The sequence below is a fragment of the Asparagus officinalis genome, chromosome 3 (assembly GCF_001876935.1).
Source record: "Asparagus officinalis chromosome 3, Aspof.V1, whole genome shotgun sequence".
Lineage (NCBI taxonomy): Eukaryota > Viridiplantae > Streptophyta > Magnoliopsida > Asparagales > Asparagaceae > Asparagus > Asparagus officinalis.
This window is the reverse complement of record NC_033796.1, coordinates 33,338,602-33,347,918: the sequence shown is the minus strand read 5'-3', so window position 1 is coordinate 33,347,918 and position 9,317 is coordinate 33,338,602. Positions and strand designations below refer to the sequence as shown.

General features: G+C 36.6%; 1 protein-coding gene across 2 annotated transcripts in view; it reads left to right on the top strand.

Annotated features, from left to right (window-relative positions):
* LOC109833704 (U4/U6 small nuclear ribonucleoprotein Prp31 homolog) overlaps positions 8,196-9,317 on the top strand; it is a 10,049-nt gene continuing 8,927 nt past the window's right edge. The window contains exon 1 of one of the 2 annotated variants that reach the window (XM_020401482.1): positions 8,196-8,527. The gene's annotated coding sequence lies outside the window, so the exon portion shown is untranslated. The remainder of the gene's footprint in view (positions 8,528-9,317) is intronic. The other variant, XM_020401481.1, reaches the window with a different exon arrangement.

Here is a 9,317-nt window from a genome sequence, read left to right as displayed (position 1 = left end):
AAGTTGTATAAAAATATCATAAAGTTTCTTATTTTGATAATTAAATATTAGACATTGCATTTTGGTAGAATAATATACCATAAAGTTTTTAAATTTTGCACATTACCACTATTCATCCGAATGTATCTCTATGACACTTACATACTAATTTTAGAGTTTTTTAACTAATAGTATTTATTAAATTCGTTATTAATCGACCTATTATCTTTTCAAACTTATCTTGATTCTACTTTAAAGTAGAGTTGGGATATTTATATAAAACTTTTAAATAATATTATTGGTTAGAAAGCCCTAAAATTAGTACGTAAGTATCCTATATAAATTTTCTCATTTTGATAATTAAATATCAGAAGTTGCATTTTGGTATAATAAATTACCATAAGTTTTTAAATTTTGCACATTACTACTATTCACCCGTATGTATCTATATGATACATACTAATTTTAGAGCTTTTTAACTCAAAACATTTATTAAATTCGTTATTAATCAACCAGTTTTCATTATTAGACAAGCAAAGTTTTGGCTAAACTCTGTACAAAAATATAACAAAGTTTCTCATTTTGATAGTTAAATATCAAAAGTTGCATTTTGGTACAATAGTACACCATAAAGTTTTTAAATTTTTCACATTACTACTATTCATCTGAATGTATCTTTATGGCATTTACATACTAATTTTAGAGTTTTTTTAACTTATAAAATTTATTAATTTCGTTATTAACCGACCAATTATCTTTTCAAACTTATCTTGATTCTACTTTAAAATAGAGTTGGGATATTTATAATAAAAATGTTAAATAATATTATCGGTTAAAAAGCTCTAAAGTTAGTATGTAAGTATCCTAGATAAATTTTCAGGTGAAAATTTTCATATTTGCATGATTGATGATAGTAATATGCAAATTTTAGAAACATTATAATGTTTTCCATCAAAATTATAAATTGTATTATTTAATTGTCAAAATGGGAAAGTTTATGATATTTTTGTGCAATTTGGCCCAAAATTTTAGCCAGCTTTCCTAGTGCTTAACGGGTTTTCTCCTAAACGCCAACTACAATACCGAAACCGACCCGATAATAATACCCAAACAAAATCAAGAATTACCCAATCACTCGGGTCCGACCAGGTTATACGTCGATTCGACCCGAAATAGACCCGACCCGTTTTTCCGTTGTATATGAAAGCGGATCCCAATTCTTAATAAGAGAGCGATTTGGTAAGGGGCTGTTTGTTTCACCAAGGGTTAGGAATAGGATTAGGAATCCTATTTAATTTATGGATTCCAACCTAATCCATAAAAAATTTATGAATAATTTTTAGTTTTATGGAATCCCACTTTTTTTGGCTTTCAATGTTTGTTTCACCCAAAGGATTAGTAATCTCACTTTTATAGAATTGGTCCAATTCCTAATACCATGTTTGGTTCAAGAAGAATATTTTTCTTGGGATCCCAATTCCTAATACCATGTTTGGTTCAAGAAGAATATTTTTCTTGGGATCGTTACTGTAGCAACGGCTAGCTCAATTTACATTTAAAAATCACTGTAGCAACGGATTTAAGCCAACAAATTCAGATTTCAAGCAATGAACACTGTAGCAATGGCTATTTCCAGGTCTAAAAATTCAGATTTCAATATTCTTAGGCAAATCACTGTAGCAACGGCTATTTCAGGGGTATGGTGGCTATAAATTCACCTTGAGGCCTCAAAATAATCCCATCATTCTCATTTTTCAGCAATAATAAAATTCCCATTGTCTTCAATTTGCTGCCCCGACATCAAGGATGATATCAGAAGAGTGCTGGCAGAATTATGAAGTTTATTGCGACTGTAATCTCCGAACACCGATGAAAGTGTGCAAGAATGGTAAAAATAAGGGTAGGTCTTATTGGGGGTGTGCAAAATTCCCAAATAAAGAATGTAATTTTTTCGAATGGGCTGAAGAAAGAGGAGAGTCATCAAGCACCCAAGGAAGCCAATATGTCAAAGAAAATAGGTACGAAGATAAATATATTTTGCAATCAAAGAAGCTGAAAAGAAAATAGGTACGAAGATAAATATATTTTGCAATCAAAGAAGCTGAAGAAAGAATTGAGACTTGTCGGAAATCAACTACTAGCTTGGAAAATTTCTGCAATTTTCTTAGCAATTCTTTTTGTTATTTTAATTATTACAAACTTTATGTCATGTACTTGTAATTGCAAAAACTATTGAGGATGTAATGAAAACTGTTGTTTGAATTGGGTACAAATTCTAATTGATATTGTATGGCTCAGTAATAGATCAACTTATCATAATTGTTTGCCACACCTATAACTTACATGTTTATTACAGATTGCATTATAAGGATGAATTGCCTCGCCTAGACATTGTCAATTCAATGTAGGCTGCAATCTCATCCCCTTTTGCCTCATCTGGATATAATAAACGATGTAAGTTAGATTGCATTCTCAGTAAACACTGATCATCATCATTGCCATATATCAAGTGCAAGGAGCTGCACAAGCTCAAAACTAAACAGCAAGTAACCCACAGGCTCGGAAAAACAAAACAACAACACACCCCAGCAGCAATGAGCTACACAAGCTCTAAACAAAACAGCAGCAAACCCAGCTCCATATAACAGGCACAACCCCAAAGAGCATGAAAGATACACAAGCTCAAACAAAACAGCACCAAACCCCAGCTGCAGCAGGAGCTGCACAAGCTCAAAAACAAAACACCAACCCCAGCAGCAATGAGCTACACAAGCTCCAAGAACAAAACAGCAGCAAACCCAGCAGATAGGGGGTAAACAAGCAATAAACCCCAGCTACAGCAGGAGCTGCACAAGCTCCATATAACAGGCACAACCCCAAAGAGCATGAAAGATACACAAGCAAGGAGCTACACAAGCTCAAAACAACACAGCAACAATATCGAAGAGCAAGGAGCTACACAAGCCCCAAATAACAGCCACAAATCCAAACTAAATGAGCTAGACAAGCTCCAAACAACACAGCAAAAAACACAAGAGCAAGAAGCTACACAAGCTCAGAACGAAACAGCACCAAACCCCAGCTACAAGGAGCTGCACAAGCTCAAAAACAAAACAACAACAACCCCAGCAGCAAGGAGCTACACAAGCTCCAAGAACAAAACAGCAACAAACCCAGCAGATAGGGTGTAAACAAGCAACAAACCCCAGCTGCAGCAGGAGCTGCACAAGCTCCATATAACAGGCACAACCCCAAAGAGCATGAAAGATACACAAGCTCAAACAAAACAGCACCAAACCCCAGCTGCAGCAGGAGCTGCACAAGCTCCAAATAACAGGTATTTTTCAACAAAGATTGGAGCTACACAAGCTCAAAACAAAACAGCAACAAACCCTAGCTGCAGCAGGAGCTGCACAACTGAGGAAAACAGGCACAAACCCCATTAGCAAGGAGCTACACAAGCTCAGAATAAAACAGCAACAAACCCAGCTAGCAAGGAGCTACACAAGCTCAAAAACAAAACGGCAACAACCCCATTAGCAAGGAGCTACACATGCTCCAAATAAAACAACAACTAACCCAGCTAGCAAGGAGCTACACAAGCTCCAAATAACAGCAACAAACCCAAAGGGATTGAGGAGTTACACAAGCTCCAAACAACACAACAAAAAACACAAGAGCAAGGAGCTACACAAGCTCCAAAAAACAGTCACAAATCCAAACTCAAGGAGCTACACAAACCCAAGAACAAAACAGCAACAAACCTGATGGCAAAAAAACCCAAAGCCAAAGACTTCCTAAAGCAAAGGAGCAACATTACGAACTCATTGGTCATGCCTATCCATACTTACATGCACCAAAAGTTAAAAAGTACTAATTCATTAATTACATGACGTCATAGCGTTTTCATAACAAGAAGTATTGCAACATTAATAGTTTGCAAATAACAAAATGATATATGCGCAACAACATATACGTGTGCACAACAAAATGCTCCATCAACATGTAATCCAAACCGCACAAATTAGTTAATAGACCAACCTTGGTCATTAATCAGGTTGGTAATGTACCTCTGCTGACCTTCCTTTCCTTTTATGAAAAACCTTCTAGCTTCACGTTCATTGTCATATAAGTGATCTAAAATAATATCCAGGAATTCCTCAGAGTATTCATTCCTATGTTCCTTCAACGTTGCAGCCAACTGCTCAGTCCAATGAACAATGTGTTGATTTCTCATGGACTGAGACATTGAGTCAACAAAGGCACATAACATTTCCTCTTCACGATTTGATTTTTTAGGTTTCTTGTTAGAAGATGAATTCATGTTGTCTTTACTCTTAGACTTACATCTAGTTGGTTGTTGTTGGTTACAAGCATCAGATTGTGGTGTAGTTCCACTCTCCTCTGGAATTTCACTATCATCTTCAGGAATAGGTATGGACCTACTAGACCTAATGTTAGCATACACAGGCCTAACAAATTCACCCTTAGCTTGGTCATCACCCATGATAGTTTGTAAATTTTTGAAGTGAGGTAGGGGTTTGTTTATGTACGCTTTGAACTTAGATTTGGATTTGTCCAGCAATAACAAATAATCATAAGTTGTGAACCAAATGTATTAATTACTAATGACAATGTAGATGCTGAATGTTATACCTGAGATCACGATTTTAGGGTTTCGTCATCCGGTATAATCATTTTATTTATTTCATCACACCCAGCTCCACTTATATCAAGGCAAGCATTCATGTCATTGAATTTGTTTCTCAAGGATTTCAAGTGGTTAATGACATGTATATGAGTGAAATCAGTCCTAAATTGCATGTTGATTTTCATCGCTGCCATTTTATAAGCTCTGTCTTGAAGTTCTTGTCTGGCTTTAGCCCATCTAATGCTAATTCTGCAAGATAAGGAATGAGAACGTCATCGTGCTCTGGAAGCCAAAACTTATTAGCCACACCTCTTGAGTTCAACCTTGCCCCCAGGCCCGATTTCTTATGAGCTAATTTTTTCCCTTTTTTCATTGGTGAAGTGTGCTCATCACCATCAACATCATGAATAACCTTCTCTGCTGAATCACCAGTGTTTGGTGAAAATTGATTATGTCCACTACTTTGAGAACTGGCTGTGGGAAATAGCAAACCTTGTGGACTGCTTAACATGCTCACGTATGACATTGGTTGATGTGTCATTCCACCATAATTAACATCATATAATGAGAATGGTGAGAATGTATGATGGGGTGAAGAGAAAGGTTGTGGTTGAACAGGCGTGAAGTTCATGTTTATGTTAGCAGCTGGATTTGGCGGAGCATTAGAATGAGAAAGCAGGGGCTGCTTATCTGCCTGATTGTTAACCATACCTAATATATATTGAACAAGTAGACATTATTATTAAAGAAAGCAAAATCAATATATAATATGCATGCATTTAGCAATTTGCGTTAGAAAAGGAATATACGAATTCACCTACATGTATAGAAACAACATGAAAAGGTCGAAGATGATAATCGTAGTAATGTTTAGTACATGCTAAGAAACATTAAAATGGATAGTTGCGAACAGTAAGAAAATAATATAAGTTATTACATCGAGATAGAACAAACATCACATTAAGCTAAACCACTTTCCATTGTGTTACCACCATTATACTTTGCACAATAATCTACCTACATCGCCCAAGCAATTTGATCTCGTAGCTCCTTCCATTCATTTCTTTCATCTCGATCCTCTCTGTGTCCTAGTTTGAGTATAATCCACCACACTTGAGTCATCTTCATTTGTCACTTCCCCATTATCTTCATCAGTGTCTATATTTTCATTTAAAATATCATCATCTGGATCTTCTATAGCAATGAAATTGTGTAACACGGTACACGCTAGTACAATGTCCACTTGAGTGAGAAATGGATAATTTGGCTTCGCCGATAGTATTTTAAACCAATTCTTCAATATACCAAATGTGCATTCAATTTTTGATCTTAAACTTGAATGCCTTAAATTAAACAACTCTTTTCTATTCTTTGGTATCCTACCAGTGTGCTCTTTTAAATGATATCGTACACCGCGATATGGGGATATGAAGCCTGGCATTGTGGTGTATCCAGCGTCACATAGGTAATATTTACCTACATTACAATTAAACAATATCTTCATATCACACTATTGACAAGTATTTAATTTTTCTTAATTGTGAACAAGTAAGAATTAATACCATCATAAACTCGAAGACTGTGATCTTGACAAAGCATCTTGTAATATCCTATAGTCATTTGCTGCTCCCTCCCACCCAGCTAGGACATAGGTGAATAGTTTATTAGGGGTGCATGTTGCTAGGACGTTTTGTGTCACACCTTTTCTCCCTCTAAAACGGGCAACTAGGTTACTGGGTAATACTACGTCAAGTGTGTGCCATCTATCATACCAATGCAATCCTATAAAAAAATATAAGTTATAATATATTCAATAAAATACATATTCACTTTAAAACAGATGTTGAGGTGTATGTATTATTTTTACCTTGAAGTAAGGAAAATAATTTGGGTTGTTTGCAATCTCTGCATGAACTTTATTTGGAGCTTGTTTCATATAGCGATCACGTAACCCATTCATTGCTTGTAGGACTTTATTGAAATACCTACTCACTGTTTCTCCTGATCTTATGAACTCAGTCCTTATTATTCTATTTTTAGTTTTATGCCCCACTATACTCAGGAACATCGCGAGCTGTTCTTCGACTTGTACATGTCTGGAATCCTCTAATAAACCGTTTTCTTTCATTACTGCAGCAAGTTTAAAAAAGGCACTCGGTCTCATTCTAATGTAAGACCGACAACTATCACTATAGCCTTCCAATACACGTTTTAAGTGAGCTTCTGCAATAATTTTTTTGGATTTTTTTCCTCCTTCGTACAAGATGAAATTCTCTTGCGCTTAGCACGCATTCTCAGAATACATGTTATTATTGTGACCACCGCAGACACAGCTGTTTTAGCACACATCCTCTTCAATTGTTCTTCATCTACATTATCCATCTAAATCCCTTGTAAAATTAGCATATATTTACAACTTAACAGTAATAATGTTTGGAAACTAAAGATAATTAAATAACTAATAAAAATATTAAAATCGTAAAACCATATATCTACATATCCACAAATATATATCAAGTAGTGAAACAACTATTTCATATTTTGCACCCTAAGCATGCACGCTGATCAAACAAATATAATTAAGGTTTTCATTCCATGGTTTAGTCATTTGAAGGACTACAACAACAACAACCGCAGAGAACCAAAGCTCAATAATCAACTATATACCAAAACCCTTGATTCATGAGAGATTAGACATGTAGATGCCAAGCAGTTGCGAATGAAACCCCACTGACAAATAATTCTAATAAAATCAGTAATAAACTATATACCAAATGAAACAACCACCGAACAATACCCTTGTTTCAATAATTAAACATATACCAAAATCAATAATTCCACTACCAATGTTAATTTCATCAGAGCAAGCACAATTAAATAATCACATTAAAATGGTTAAATTGATTTATACTTGCAGATGCCAAGCTGTTGCGAAGGGAATAATTCAGAAATTGATGTCGTTACCAACAAACCCCACCGAACGGAATAACCAGCAAACCCAAGAACCCAACAACAATATCAAAGATCAGCGGGAGAAGAACAGCCAGCAAACCCAGAAATTGATGTCGTTTATAACAAACCCCACCAGCCAAGAACAACATCGAAGAACAGCGGGTCGCGGGAGAAGCCGAGCCCAAAATCTAGGGCAAATCCACAAACCGAAACCCAAATAATATCGAAGAACAACGGAAGAGGAGGCGCGAAGAAGCTTGGGGAGATGCGGGAGAAGAAATGGGGAGTTGCGATTCCAGAGCTAGGGTTCGAAATCGAGAGGATTAGGAATCAGAAAACGAAAACCCCAAAACGATGTCAGAATTCTCGCCCAAATCCTCTCCCCCCTCTTCGATTTGGGTTTCTTGAAAAAACGCCAACTGTTGCAACTTTATGGATTTCGTAATCCATAAATTTTCCCCCAGCCAAACTCTAGAATAGGATCGACAAAGATTTCATAAATTACACTTTTACCACTGTCAGACCTCAAATACTAATCCTTTTCTATAAAAGGGTGAAACAAACAGCTCCTAAGTAGAGTGTTTTTTCTGTTTCTGTTTCTTTTTTTCAAAAAATCAATCTAAAACAAAAAATCTAACGCTCATCTCAAAACACCTAAAAAAGTGTTTTGAGATTCCCGTGGCTTTTATTTCTCCCCAAAAACCATCCTGATCCCCTCTCTCTCCCTCAACCCTAACACCATCGCCGCCCCTCCTGCGTGCCGCCCCGACCCGTCGCCAGCCTCCGACAGTCGATCGCCACCCCGACCAGTCGTAATCGCCGCCCCCGAAACCTTCGCCACGCCACCGACCCGTCGCCGCAGCCGTCTCGCGTCGCCGCTGCCGCCTCGTCGCTGGCTCCGGTCGCTCCGCTCCGCCTCTGACTCCTCCTCCAATTTCGATCAAGGTATATTGATCTCCAATTTTTCTTGAGATTGAGATTTCATAAACTGCTTGTTTGAAATATCATAAGCCCCTTAATTAGTTTGATTGTGAGAATAATATGATATCTTGAAAATGAAGAAGGAAAATTTCAGCTACTTATGAACCTAATTTGTCCCATTGAACTTATGACATAAGCCAGTAAGACCCATATGATACCAGTATTGCTTTTTTCTCAAAAAGATATCTGTTTCTTTCCAAATTTGACTATTGAAGAGCCTATAGATGACAGAAACATATCCTCATATAACAATTTCTCACTTTGCTCTCATGTTTCCCGTTCTCTGTTTGACCGAAGGTGTGCCATTCTTGCCTTTAGCACTGAAAAGCATTTACTTTCCTTCATTTAAATTATATTCTGTTGTCTGACCATGTTTTCAGTTTTAAGCACCAAACTTAAGGTTAGTACAAGCATATTACAAGTAGTAAACTTAGATTAAAGTCGTAGAAAGATGACAAATACATTCATGGTTCACAATACACGAATTTTTCATTTGAATTATAGACATTGAAAAAAGCTCTCGAATGGTGGTTGGCCGACACCGCTGTGACGATTGACGACCGACAAGTGGTTGGTGGTGGGGAGCGGCAACGGGCGAGAGTAGGGTTTAATTGGTTGGATGTGTATCATATGCTAACTTCAAAATGGTGTTTTGAAAACACGTTTGAAAAATAAACACCATGATATGGTGTTTTTTTTTAAAAACACAACAAAAAGAAACACTTTGGTTACCAAACGCTCTCTAAATTTCCAC